Here is a 12,194-nt window from a genome sequence, read left to right as displayed (position 1 = left end):
TTAACACTTTCCATGTTGCTACATATTCTCTTCATAGTTGCACTTTTTATATTGTACCATTATTACTTGAGAGACTTTGAAGAACTTAGACTCTGTTTCCTCATTTCAAAAATGAGGCTAATTACATGTCAGGAGCTGTTTATAGAACTGTAGAGTTATGGGGCACCTGGGTGGCTCAGTTGCTAAGCGTCTGCCTTCAGCTCAGGTTATGATCCCGGGGTTCTGGGATCGAGCCCTGCATCGGGCTCCCTACTCTGCTATGAGCCTGCTTCTTCCTCTCCCACTCCCCCTGCTTGTGTTCCCTCTCTCGCTGGCTGCCTCTCTCTCTGTCAAATAAATAAAGTCTTAAAAAAAAAAAAAAAGAACTATATATACGTATACAGAGGAAGCCAGTAGCCCAGAAATGAGGAAGTGTTAAGTACATGGTGACTAGTTGCTACTATTTAACTTTGAGTTTAAGCCTTCCATTCAGTTCTCTTTTGATCTTTTGACATAGATTCTGTTTTTACAATTGCAATCTCTAGAACATTTGTAACAAGAAAACCCTTGCACACATTTTATTTCACTTGGCTTGACCCACATCCCTTAGGCCTCATTCCCGTTTGCAGATGGAGGACGGAGAGGTCTGTGGACCTGCTTAGTGCCTCACAGCTGGGACTCAGCTTCCCCCCCACCCCCCAACCCCGTGTGTGCATGAAGCCAAGCTGCCCTCTCTACACTGCACTGGGGGGCAGTCTGATTTTTTCCTTTAAGTCTTTCATAGAAATTTCTCTCTATAAAAAGCCAGTTTGTTCTGTTAGAAAACTGTATTTTCTCTGGGTTGCCTGAGTGGTGCGGTCGGTTACGGGTCCGACTCTTGATTTTGGCTCGGGTCATGATGTCAGGGTCATGAGATCGAGCCCCATACCCTGCTGGGTGGGGAGCCTGCTTAAGATTCTCTCTCTCCCTCTCCCTCTCCCTCTGCCCCTCCCCGACGCGAGGGCAGTCTCATGCTTTCTCTCTATATAAGAAAAAAAGAAAGAAAAGTCTATTGTCTCAGTTACAGGTCGGCTTGGGCTTCTCCACCCTTATCTCAGATCCTCTCGTCCTGCTCACGCCACTCCAGCCATGCTGGCCTCAGGTTTCTTGAACAGGGCAAGCACGTTCCATTCTCAGCGCTTCAGTGGGTATGCTGTTCCCTCTCCCCAGATGCTCTTCCCTCAGGCCAGGTTCATTTGCTGACTCCATTCTGATGTCAGCTTCAGTGTCCCTGCTCCGGCCTCCCGTGACCATCAACTGACAGTCTCTCACTCTCTCTAGAGGTGTTCTCTCTGCTTAAACCAAAGTGAGAAAGTAACTCTGAAATATGGTGGACGAATGTAAAGCTCGGACAACACACAGGAACACACTTTTGATGAAGACAATAAATAAAAGGAAAAACACGCAACGGAGATTCTCTGGATCAAACTATCCGTTCCAACAGGAAAGAGGCTCATCGTTAAAAAAGGAGATTCTAAATACCCTAATTTTGCCTTTTGAATAAAGATATAAAAAATAAACCAAATGTCTTCAGATTTTGCAATGTTAATAGCAGAAGCTTTTGGGGGGAATGAATAAATCTAATTTATCAGAAAGCTAAATTAATTACTAAGGTGTTCTCTCTGCCACTATTCTGCTTTCTTTGTCCTCACAGCACTTCACTACGTGACATCCTGTTGTTTAATTTCATTCCTTTTCCTTACCTGCCTCCCCCACTAACATCTAGGCTCTTCCCAGGCAGAGAATCTTCTCACTGCTGCTCTTAACGTCGAATTCTGTGCACGCAGAAAGTGATTGGATACATTTGAATGGATGTGTTGAACGAACGAAAGAGGCCCTGTTGGGAGAGGTGATCCATGGGCCCCAAGCACTCCCACACGGTCCTGTAGGGCCGCCAAGAATACGGGGCCCTGACTGCTCCCCACACAGGCCGCTTGACAGGGCTGGGTTTGCAGCAGGTGGCCTTAAGGGATGAGGCGACTCTCCCCCTCGGCACAGGGCAAGCTTGCTTCTGCTCCCCATAGAAGGCCGAGGATCCCCCAAGCCCAGCACTCGGCTCCTATAACATAATCATCCCTCCCCCATCCCGTTCAGGTCCAGGTGTCCATCACGGGTCCTTCCGTAACCCCCGTGGGACTTGGGAAATATAACGTCTTTTGTCTCTGACCCGTTGTGTCATGTCTTCCGCCAGCATCTGCGAACAGTTAGCGGGTCGCTGGTTGCTTGCAAGTACCAGGCACCGTCAGACCCCCGGCCGTGCACAGCACCTGACAGGCAGTTCATTTGCTGAGTTTCAAATTACAATGAGCAGAATTCTTTTGCCCCTTTGGGACTTTTCTTTGATGCATTTTTTTCTCCCAAATTTAATAACTGAGCTGAAACAAAGGAACAGTATGATTGTTCTTTTTACATATTTCCAAATTGTACCTCAGAGACATTTAATGGATTTATTGTTCTAGGCCCGGGCTTTGGAGAAATGGGAGAGAGAGTGACAACCCAGGCAAGATCAATGTTTCATCATTAGAAGAAAAATGTTTAATTGGTGTATTATGACATGCTTTAATTTGCGTTTCCTCAATGGCTGAAAATCCTGCATTTTCCATATGGTGATTTATCATCTAGCTGCGTAGAACTCTTCATCCCATTTTAACTACTTAATGCAGGAATCTGGGTACTGAACCTATGAGTATCGATTAATTGCAATGTAATTAGGGAGCAGATTTTCATCAGTGTTGTTGTCACATACTTTTTCCTCTGTCATTCCTCTCTTTGCATTTATTCTATTACATTTTGTTGAACAAGTTTTTCTTTTATATAGTAGGACACGTCGATCCTGCCTTCATCAATGTCCTTAATTTATTCTGTAATCATAAGTGGCTTTCCTGCTCTCGACTTCTGCTATTAAAGTTTATGAATAGATTTGGAAATGTTACTCTAATTCCACTGGAGTCATGTGGGACCCAGCAGGCAATCGGGTCCGGGCCATCTCCTCCCCAGGCTGTGTGTAATCCTGTCCGAGGGAGCCCAGACTGGGTTCTTGAGAGCAAGACATGGTGTTGGTACAAAGGCAGGTAAGATGCTGTCCTGATCCTGGATCCCTTCCAGCTACCGGAGAAGAAAATCTGATCCCCTGAATACAGCAAAGTGTGCCAACAGCTGATTAGAAGTATAAACAAGGGTTTCTGGGCTTGCTGGAGGAGAGAAATCACCGCCAATGAGGAAGAGCAGAGAAGGTCTCTTGAAGGAGACAGGTTCTGACCTGGGCACTAAGAGCCTAGAGGATTTTTACAGACAGAGGTGAGGGAGGAGGAGAAGGGAATGCTGGGTAGGTGGAGGAGGAGGGTGGGCCAAGGCTTGGAGTCAAACAAAGAGCAACAATGTACCAAACACACCAGCAGAGAATGATCAGGAAGTGCCCAACATTGACTAAATGAGAGTTTATTCAGTGCTGGCTTGTCAGTTTTTGTTTTTAATGAAAACGCAGGGAGAACATTTCTATCATCTTGAGTCAGCTGATCCTTCTATTTCTCTTTACTACTTTCATGCCTCTCCCATGATTTTGTTTCTGGATTGTTGTGCTGTTATTAAAAAGCATTCATTCTTTGATATTATTGCCCTTGTGTTCTTCCAGATGATTCTTTAATATCATCGTATCAGGCTTTTTTCCTATTTGTTCATGAAGTCTCAGCCAAGCGTTACCTCCCTTGAGAAGCTGTCCTGATCCCGCCTCTGCTGCACCCCTAGACCCCACTGCTGCCCTTGCTCTGGCTGGCCCTGGGAGCCCGTCCTGGGACCAGAGAAGGAAGGAAGGAAGGAAGGAAGGAAGGAAGGAAGGAAGGAAGGAAGGATGGAGGGAGGGAGGAAGGAGGAAGGAAGGAGGGAGGGAGGGAGGGAGGGAGGGAGGGAGGGAGGGAGGGCCATTTCACTGAAGATGGAGAACAGTTGGGGGTGCTTAAGGATATCAGGGAAAATATCTTATCGTAGAAGGTGAAGAGAAAGCGTCTGCTAAGCACGAAGCTAAGAGGAAGTAAAGAAACAACAAAAAAAGAAAAACGATATAGAATTTCCAAACGACTGAAAGAAGAAAAGCAAACCAGTTTGTAGCCAGGGAGGAAGTCAGGGCAGGGTCTAGAAGGATTCCCGCGTTACAGCTCAAACATCACCGCCTCAGAATGGTCTGCTTCCTTAGTTCTCAAACTTGAGCGTGCATCTGGAGAGCCTGTTAAAACCCAGACTGCTGGGACACCAACCCCCCTGCCCTGGGGTTAGGTCTGAGCTGGGCACCAAGAGTTTGCATTTATAAGCAGCTGATGCTGCCGGTCCGGGGACCACACTTTGAGAAACACTGGGCTAAAGTAGGTTTCCAGCCATTCTCTGTCTGCTCGCCATCTGCTCTATGTAATTCATTAACCCTCACTGAATGCCAAGCACTTTCTGTACATTAACACATTTAATGTTGACGAGGATCTTATGAGATACTCTTACTACGTCCATTCTACACGTGCAGGAAGCAGCAAAACAGAGGAAGTTTTTGTACCAGAATCATGTCCCTCGTTAAGCTCCAAAGTCTGTTTGACTGTAAGCAATGTTCAGTGCTATCAAGAAGCCAGGCTGGGTCTGACTGTCAACTGTGGGGTCATGGACAAGCTGTTACTTCGATGCCCCAGGGTCTTAATAAGTGGGGATTAGAGTAGCACATATCTCGGAGGATCGTTGGATTAAATGAGTTATTTCACAAGGACTATCACTAGAATTATGATCTGAAATGTACACGATTCTTAAGGGTCTACTTACCCAACTAGAACACAGATTCCATGAGGACAAGAAATGTGTTCTGTTGGCTGCTGGGACCCCAGAACGAAACCTGACACACGCTTGACCCTCAATAAATACATCTTGTGTTGTCTTTGCCAGACAACCTTTACTTTTAAAATCAACATTATTCGTATTTTGGAGATTCAGCTTTTATTACGTTTGCATATAAATATCTAAATGCAGTTACTACCTCCGTCTAGGTCAGGGTTTCTCAACGGAAGAACTATTGACATTTTGGGCGAGATGATTGTTTGCTGTGTGTAGGGTGGTGGGGGCGGGGCGGCTGTTGTTCTAGGATGTTTAGCAGCATTTTGGTCTCTACCCACTAGAAGCCAGTAGCCACTCCCCAACTGTGACGATCAAAAATGTCTCCAGACATTGCCAAATGTCCCCTGCAGTTGAGAACCACTGACTTAGGCCAATCGGATGTCTCTCTCTAGCTGGCATCTCCCTTCTGGAATGTCCTGCTTGACCACAGGAATTCTGAGTCCTTCTAGGTACCCCTCCTGTGGTTTCCCAGAGAAAGGTTCCCAACATTGGCATGGTGTCCACGTGATAGCTTACATTCTTTACAAGGAATCACACTGAGGAAACCATCAGGTGCCGGATATAGTTGTTGGGAATCACCATGTTGCAAGGGTTAGCCACCTCCCTCCACGTGACGGCCTTCGAGCATTTCTCCCCTCTCTAGAGGTCCAGCTTCAACCCCTCAGTCCTCACACCCCGTAGCCCATTTCTGGGGTGTCCAGCTCCCAGAATGTCTACTCCCACCCAGAATAATGTTCCTCCCCAGGCCTTGCCTGAGTCCTTCCGTCGGCGAGACAGATACTAGCTGAAACCCCAGAAGAGGTACATTCCCTGCAATCAGAGTGATTCTATTTGCAGCAATGCTTGATGTGAAGCGTTAAGAAGACAGGATGAAACGAAGACAGACGCTGCCTGCTCCCTGCGACAGTCCCAGCGCCATTTTGCCCCTGTCACAGATGGTTAAGTTTTCAAACAAGCATGCTTTTGCATACACACACACACCTCTCAGGAACAAACACAAATATTTTAGGGACATTATAGTCTAAATCCACGTTTGGAGGAATGTTTTTCCCCTGAGGGAACATGATCAGCAGAGAAGAACAGCCACACAGAGGGAAAATCTTCTCCTTGTGCTTCCAGAACCTCTTGCTCCAGAAAGGATTGCCCTTTGCCTTGGCATAACCAAAATACTCAAAAGAGCTGCCTGCCAACAAAGGTGAAATTCAGGCCTCCACCTCCAGAAACACCAAAGAGCTGCCTGCAACTTTAAAATAGCCGCCTCTCCCCCTCACGCCCACTGCTTGCCTTTATCAAGGTTTTAAAAAGCGAAGCTAGTCTCAGCCAGGTACCCTGTTACATCGAGAGTTGGAAATAAATCCAGAAACATATCCTCTCTATGTTAACATCAACCATAGTGTCATCGGCCTTTAGAAAACGATTGTTAACCACATTTTTTCATTTACATCTTACATTGAAACTGAATACTTTTTAAAAAAGCACAGCCTCTTCTCTGCTATTAACCACCACCGTTGGTCCTCAGCCCTCCACACCGGCGTTCTCCGTGGGGCTGGAGATGGTGGTCTTTCCCACCTCCCACCCACGGAGAAATTGCCCTGGCTTCTGTGTTGGCCCCAGCCTCCCCACCACTGTGGCTTTGCTTTTGAATGAAAGTGGGCGAAAATGATTTCTCCGCATAAGCAATGGGCTTATCTCCAACCCACTATCAAAATAATGTTAATAATCAGATGGTGATGGGGAAAAGAAAACATGTTCCAGGAAACATCTAGGCATAATTGGCGTTTGTTTTTCCATTGTGTGGGTGTCGGAGCTAATTTGTTTGCAGGAATGTGGGGAGAGGCGGTGCCTTAGAATAATTGTTCCTCCCACTACTCTTGGAGTCATAATTAGCAGATGGGCTCCTTTTTTTTCCCCCAGCTACTTTCTTTTACAGGACCAAAGGTAGGTGCTTTTGTTTTTTGTTTTTACGTTTCCATGCATTCAAACCTCAACCCTTAAAATCCCACCGCTCTCGCTAAAGCAAAGGCTTCTGGCAAAGACCCTTGGTCTGGAGCTGGAAGTTCTCCAGAGTCAATGATGAGAATAAAGACCACCGAGTACCCCCAGGACCCCGTGCACACCGTTCTCATCTCAGCTTGGATCCGCCGCGGACAGGCAGCTGAACAGTCTCGGGGCTCGTGGGTCTGTTCCCACCTGAGTCTTATTCCCTCTGACTCATCTTGCCCCTCGTTGGGCCCTTCATCAGAAGAAGGGATAGAAGCAGAATAAGGCGGGGCAGCAGAGGCAGGCATGAAAGAGAGTGGTAAGCAGTCCACAGGAAGGCAAAATCGAGAAGGAGGGCTGTAATGAGGTCTGGAATCACCTCCATTCCCCCGTAGGCTAATTTACATACCACACCCTGCGCCTCAGATCCTGTAACTGAGCCCTCAGCTCTAGAAGGGCCAATGGTGGCAATTTTGAACTGCCCAGGAGCAAAAGAGAAAAGCGCTTTAAACACAAAATGAATCCAAGAACTTCACGGCTCTTAGTGTGGAAAGGTGAATTAGGAAATGGCATGAAGCATAGATGAGAAAAACAGATCAAGACAAGATGACACCTGGAAAGTTTAATATATCGATTTATAGGATGAATACAGAGAGCCATAAGGAAATGTCCTACCAATTTTGTTGCTTATTGGTGAATTTTCTTTTTTATCTTTTTAAAGATTTTACTCATTTATTTGAGAGAAAAAAAGAGAGAGAGGGCCCGAGCGGGGGAAGGGCAGAGGGAGAAAGAATCTCCAGCAGACTCCGTCCGTGCCCAGAAGACAGCCAGACTTGGGGCTCCCTCCCACCACCCGGAGACCATGAGCTGAGCCGAAACCAAGAGTTGGACGCTTCACCAACTGTGCCTGAGCCACCCAGATGCCCCTTGTTGGTGAATTTAAGCTGTACAGTTTTGAAAAGCAGGAATTATTTGGAAAAAGCACAGACTCTCAGAAAAATCTCACTCCCTGTTCTGCATCACACTCCTGGATGAAAATCCCAGTTCTGCTCATGATCCTTGAGGGCAGAGGTATTATGATTTCTGGAAGCCCTAGACTTTCATTGGGGGGGGGGCAGTGGCTGTTTCTGAGATGACCTCAGACTCCTGCCACAGTAGAGGCCCCTGTAGTTCCTATGTTCCCGCTGTGAGGAGGTAGGGGGTAGTGGGGAAGTGGGGCAGGAAGCAGGGGAGGAAGTGGGGGGTGGGGGTGGCAAGAGGGGGAAGTTGCCTCAATGAATGTCCAAAGTGGGAAACAGGGAAAAATGCTTTCAAGTCACTGGGATCACACTGACCGGCCTCCTCTGGCCCCCCTGCTGTGTCCACCCCCCCCCCCCCCCCTCTCATTTTGATCCCTCTCTTTGCTGGAATGCAACTTCCTGTGGGTGGTGCAAGAGTCATTATCACACCTCCTCCACGGACCTCCTTTGATGGTGATAATTTCTTTTTTTTTTTTTTAAGATTTTATTTATTTATTCGACAGAATAGAGACAGCCAGCAAGAGAGGGAGCACAAGCAGGGGGAGTGGGAGAGGAAGAAGCAGGCTCACAGCGGAGGAGCCTGATATGGGGCTCGATCCCAGAACACCGGGATCACGTCCTGAGCCGAAGGCAGATGCTTAACCTCTGTGCCACCCAGGCGCCCCTGATGGTGATAATTTCTGATTCCAACACATTTCAGGCACACTTTAATCTCCTGTAGTCTGAACTTTTTTTCTGGCCTTTACAGAGAGTCTGGTCTCTGGATACTCTTAAACTTTAGGCAAACTTGACTTTTACCTTGAAAAACACAGTTTATGCACTGGATCATTTTCCATGTATGAAATCTTTCTCTCCCTCTCTCTGGGTTACAGAGAAAGCAGAGGGCTTTCAAGGCTCTCTTTCTTTGTTTGGCACCCACTTTTCCTGCAGCCTCTCCACATACTTCTTGAGCAATGACATTGACCTGAGGCTCGGTTTGCCAACTGAGCGAAGAACGAAGTGGGATCTCTGGAGCCTGGAGATGTGGGCACCGGCGTCGGCTCAGTGGTGGGCAGGAGAGGACCCTTTTGTCAGGACACCTCACTGCTCTGCCCAGCAATCGTCCTGCACCCCTAATAAGGGAGTGACCGCCTCGTCACTGTCTGCTCCAAAGGACACACCTGACAAGTTAGTGCGGTGGACTCCTTTCCCCTTCCTGTCCCCCTCCATTCCCCCCCTTTCTTCCCTCACTTCCTCTTTAAGCTATCAGAGTTGATGCCCAGGTCCCCTTGTTGGCCTGACGGACTTGTTCCCTCCCCTGGGGCTGCTGCCACAGATGGGCCTCCACCCCCAGCTCCTTCTGGAGTTGTCTCTGCTGAAGGGAGTCCCTTGCCCGAAGCCGCAGCCCCCTCCGGGAGCAGCCTTCAGCGCCGATCAACACAGACTCTCGAGTCCTGGCCGCCGTTGCCCAACTTGAGACTCGGGAGGGCCACCACAGCTTCCGAACCTCGCCATAGGCTTAGCTATGACGTTAGCGGAGATCAAGGTTCAGCGGCTCCCTCAGCCCAAACCTTTGTTCATCCCCAAAGGAGATGTTTCCCCCATGTCACACCCGATTAACCCCCTGCACACTAATCGCCACCTCAGTGCCTGTGTCTCGGGGACCCCACCTGCAGCAGCCGTGAGGAGGTAGGGTGCGGAAGACACGATTTGATGGACAAAAAAGAAATACACAGGAAACAGGTGGGTAGCCTCACAAGATGATAACTAATACAGAATCATGAGCTACCATTCCAACAACACATTTGCAGGAAAGCACTCCTGGGCTGCAAGGCATGAGGGGAAGCTTCCTGGAGGAGGCGTAGTAAGAGCTGGGACTTGCCCAGGGGTAGGATTTGAAATGGACCAGGAATGGTACAGGAGGCTTTAGGTAGAGGAAATTGCTCGAGTGATTTGAGAAGGAACATCCCTAGTTTGTGAAACAGGAGTTGTAATGAGCAAATCGGACACCATTTGCTGTGGGTGGGAGGCAGCTGGGTATATGGCTTGGATAAGCTCGGCCGTGGTTAGACATCAGGTTTGGAGGAACTCTGGGCACCAGACAGAGACACCCAATGCTCACAAGTGGTGAGGAAGAAGCAGGCATGCCGGAGTGGGATCGGGACACATGAAGCCTCCTTAGGTACAGGTGACCCTGACTGTTGGCTCCGGGTGGGCAGAGATTTCGTAATACTTGACGCCAGCAGTTGAAAATCACTCCCAATTTGCCTTAATTTTAACAAAAATTCACTAATTTTTAAGTTGTTGTAAAGGAGGACAATGACCCAAATTTCATGACATGTGTGGCTGGTCTTGAACTTCTGACCATTCCATTACAAGTACACTTCCCCCTCCTGGGCTGTGGGCACATTATGATGGGCGTCTGAGAGAGAGCAGCGGGCATGAGCCACCGAGCTTGCCCCCTCCTGGGTGTGTGTTTAGGGAGATTATTTTGCCAGCGGTTTATACGATGGGTTAGCGTTGGGACAAGGTTGGCGGGAAGAAACGAGATGGGTGACCATTTCCCTGATGTAAGTGGGGGGTAAAGGGAGCTGGGACTGAGGCTGGAGCAAGTGTTGCAACATGGATCAAAATCTCATTCCTTTTGGGGCGCCTGGGTAGCGCAGTTGTTAGGCGTCTGCCTTCGGCTCAGGGCGTGATCCCCGCGTTCGGGATCGAGCCCCACATCAGGCTTCTCTGCTATGAGCCTGCTTCTTTCTCTCCCACTCCCCTGCTGTGTTTCCTCTCTAGCTGGCTGTCTCTCTGTCAGATAAATAAATAAAATCTTATAAAAAAATCTCATTCCTCTTTATGGCTGGATAATATGCAGTTGAAATGTGTAAACCCCATTTTGTTTAACCACTCATCTGTTGGCAGATGCTGGGTTGTTTCCACCTCTTGGCTGTTGTGACTAACGCTGCAGTGAACATAGGCATGTGAGTGAGTGTTTGAGTCTCTGTCTTCAATTCCTTTGGATATACACCTGGGGGTGGAATATACACCTGCTGGGTCATGTGGTAATCCTGTGTGTAACCCACCGAGAAGCCACCAACCTGCGGTCCACAGGCCCTGCACCCTTTCGCTCTCCAGCAACAAGGTATATGAGTTAGTTTCTCCACATCCTCATCAACACTTGATATTTCCCATTTTTTAAACTATAAATCACATCCTAGTAGATGTGAAGTGGTATCTCATTGTAGCTAATATTTAATTCTTAATTGCAGAAATTATTTTTTGCATATTTCTTTTTCCTTTCTTTACAATAATTTCAATAAACTAGCTCTGTTTCTTTTACTCATGGTCTTGTTGGTTTTTTAGGGTATATCTTTTTGGAAATAGATAAAATTTAAATAACACACAAAGGAGCAAAGTAAAAAAAATACAAAAAGACTTAATTGCTTTCAAGGAGCTCACATTTCGTGATATGCAGCTCCCCATTCAAATTGCTTTTCACTCAGGGCACCTGGGTGGCTCAATTGGCTAAGTGTCAGCCTTCGGCTCAGGTCGTGGTCCCAGGGTCCTGGGATGGAGCCCTTCATTGGGCTCCCTGCTCAGCGGGGAATCTGCTTCTCCCTCTGACTCTGCCCCTCCTTCTGCTTGTGCTCTCTCTCTCGATCTCCCTCTCTCAAATAAATAAAATCTATTTAAAAATTCATTTTTCATTTCCCAGATGATCTTGTCTTGGAAGATTTTCTTACTTTCTCTGTTTTTCTCTTTTGAGTGTCTTATGTTATGCCTGTAAGGTCCAATGGAGATTTTTCTGGTTCCTGAGCAATCAGATAGTTTGAACTCATCTAGCCAAGAAGGCTGCTAGATCTTGTTGTCTTTTTGAGGTAACATTTATATTCTGTTGGCCAGATATGAAACTCACAGGATCACAGTGTTCTTTATTGAGGATGAAATGATACAGGGCTATGGAGATCACTATAACCAGACCCACCCTCATCCCGCCATGATTGACTCCATGACAAATTCTAGAAATTCTCAGAATGTCTTTTTTTAAAAACTTCCCCCAATACGAGCCATTATTTCCACTAAGGACTTCAGGAATGGCAGTTAATCACAAAAGAAAATAAAACATGCTTTCATTTCTTTCTCTTTCTTGCATGTTTTGAATATTTGAATATTAAATGGGGGAAAGATGACCTTTGGGTGCTGTTTCCAAACCTTTAAAAAATTATACCAGCATGTAATTTTAAAAAAAGCATTTGACAAATCTAACACCCTTTCAAGATAAAACAATCAACTAGAATTAGAAGGGAACTTCCTCAACATAATCAAGGATAGAGATGAAAA

The sequence above is a fragment of the Ursus maritimus genome, unplaced genomic scaffold (genome assembly GCF_017311325.1).
Source record: "Ursus maritimus isolate PB19 unplaced genomic scaffold, ASM1731132v1 scaffold_1, whole genome shotgun sequence".
NCBI lineage: Eukaryota > Metazoa > Chordata > Mammalia > Carnivora > Ursidae > Ursus > Ursus maritimus.
This window is presented reverse-complemented; position numbering follows the sequence as displayed.